Source organism: Tupaia chinensis, unplaced genomic scaffold (genome assembly GCF_000334495.1).
Source record: "Tupaia chinensis unplaced genomic scaffold, TupChi_1.0 Scaffold144806_1, whole genome shotgun sequence".
NCBI lineage: Eukaryota > Metazoa > Chordata > Mammalia > Scandentia > Tupaiidae > Tupaia > Tupaia belangeri.
Window position 1 is genome coordinate 219,319 of NW_006204667.1, and position 2,570 is coordinate 221,888.

At 40.3% G+C, this 2,570-nt stretch overlaps 1 pseudogene; it reads right to left on the reverse strand.

Moving 5' to 3' along the window:
* Window positions 1-1,410: 1,410 nt before the first annotated feature.
* Window positions 1,411-2,261, reverse strand: LOC102488256 (zinc finger protein 32-like; annotated as a pseudogene).
* Between the last annotated feature and the right edge of the window lie 309 nt (window positions 2,262-2,570).

Below are 2,570 nucleotides of genomic sequence, written 5' to 3' on the forward strand. Positions count from 1 at the left end.
GGCCCCTGGGAGGAGAGGTTCTGACTCAGTCACATGGTTCCTAAGATAATGGCCAAAGACAATTCCTCAGAAGAGGGGGCAGAGGTGAGCTTCAGCTGGTAATACTCATAGTAGCGGACTGTGGGCACGCTGGTCCTGGATGAATGGCAGGTGCCCCTTCAGAAGCTGCATGCTGGAACAGCACTGCATCCACCATACTGGCCTTGTGACTTAGTACACGAGGGAATTTTGAAAGGTCCTTGGGAAATGGGCTTAAAGTATACATTTATTTTGGTGCAAAAAAGTATTAAAATCTATGCATAGTTTTTTCATAAAACTAATTTTCCAGGGGCTGGCAGGTGGTATGGTGGTTAAGGGTGCTGGACTCCCATATAGCCAACCATGGTTCAAGTCCTGGACCTGGCAGCTTGCTTTCTCTCTCTTTCTGTCCCTCTCTGGTCAAATTAAAATAAATAAAAATAAATAAAGTTAAATGAAATAATTCTTTCAAAAAAAAAAAAAAAACCACCTAATTTTCAGAACCAGCAGATGGCATAATGACTATGTTGCTGGACTCCCATGTAGTCAACCACAGTTTGAGTCCTGGACCCGGTGGCTTAAACTCACACTGGGCATGTGTGCGTGCATGCCCAAGATCCCGAGAGGAGAATGGAGGAGAAGGGATTGCAGCGTGGCCATCCCCCCTGGGGGGGTGATTTCTCGCTTTCTGTCTCTCTCTGTCTTTCTGGCGAGCGCACATGCCCTATAACAAAAACCTCTCAAAAACAAAAAAAAAAAACACAAAAAACAAAAACACCCCTAATTTTCCATGAGCTTTCTGGGAAGACCTTTTATATATTTTTCCTACATAAATGTAAGCACACACTAATTACATTTAAATTGCTTTTTTAAAGCTTTAAAGATGTTTATATGAGAAACGTCTTTTTATGTTAAATGTGTTTCTGCGGTGAATGCATGATATTGTATTGCAAATACACAAGGTCTTGCAAAATTTCATAGAAAATGCACATTATGAAAAAACTATGCATTGATTTTAAAACGTGTTTATATCAAAACACGCTCCTAATTTAGTTCTAGTTTTTCAGAACTTTTTGAAGTATCCTTGTATGTATGTATGAGTGTGCATGCACACACATGCACACACATCACATTCATCAGACTATTTTTATAACTTTTAGTTTTAGATAAAAGAATGTTACTTAAATTTTTGTTATTGTAGATAATACAAAAATTGAATTATTATTTTACCTGAAATTTTCATGTGTTTTATTTATACAGGGCCTCATTCCCCAAATGAATGATTTCTACATCATTTTTTTTTTAATGATAGTAAACAAGACATTTATTTTTCATACTCATTTGGGGGAAAGGAGAAGTCAGTTTGCTCTATCTGGTGAAGGTCTATCTCAAAAGATTCTCCATTAATTCCATAGAATCGGATAGGTTGCTTGATCTCAGATAATTTTGTATTCTTAATTCATAAAATGAACTTCCTTTGAAGAGTAGTCAAAGGGTGAGCCTTTGTGAGCAGCTTCGTTGGTACACAGCCAGACTCCCTCTCTGGGTGAAGCTTTTTCCACACTGGCCACACAGATAAGGTGTCTCTTCTGTGTGAATTTTGCATGCAGAACACAATTCCCCCTAGTGTGGAAACTCTTCCTGCACTGGCTACAGGCATATGGCTTCAGGCCTGTGTGGACTCTGAACAGTTAGGCTTCCTCTATGACTGCAAGCTTTTCCACACTGATCACATCTGTAGGGCTTCTCGCCGTTGAGAACTCTTCTGTGAACAGCAAGGTTACTTTGATTCCCGAAGCTCCTCTGACAAATAGTCCATTCGTAGGGTTTCTGTCCAGTGTGGAGTCTTTCACAGACGGCCAAACTACCTCGTTGACTAAAGCTTTTCCCACACTCCTTGCACTGATAGGGCTTCTCTCATGTGTGTATTTGCTGATGTGTCACAAGAGTGCCTTGGGCCCTGAAGCTTTTCCACAGTGGGTGCACTCACAAGGTTTTTGACCAGTGTGGATTCTTTTATGCAGTGCTAGATCGCTTTTTTGCCAGAAAGATTTTTCATGATCTTGGCATTCATAAACCTTCTGTCTTACTCCATGTGAATCTTCCTGTAGTGTCTTAGAATTTGGGGATGTTTGTTCTAGCTTTTGTCTTCTGAAAGAATTCTGGAAATCCCAGCTTGAGGATCCTGTGGCCTTAGAATGGTCATATTTGTGTTGGGTTTCTGTCATCACATCGGACAATGCTGCGTTCTGGGCATATCTTCCATGACAGTCCAGCAGGTTAGCTGTTGGAAATCCAAGCGTGTCTCCTCCTGCTCTTTGTCCTCAGTCACCACCTCTTCGTAGGAGTTTTCCATGGGCTGTCCCTGAGCACTGCAATGGCGCCCCCGCAGACACAAAAAGCTACATCATTCTTCAGGAGATAATTTTTTTCTCTAGTTTTCATTTTTCAGTTTTAGTCAAGATAGTAAAATCTATGAATAGTCTTTTTTTTTTTTTTTTTTTTTTTTAGTTTTTTTTTTAAGGGGGTGTGTGTTTCCGGGAGGAATAAAA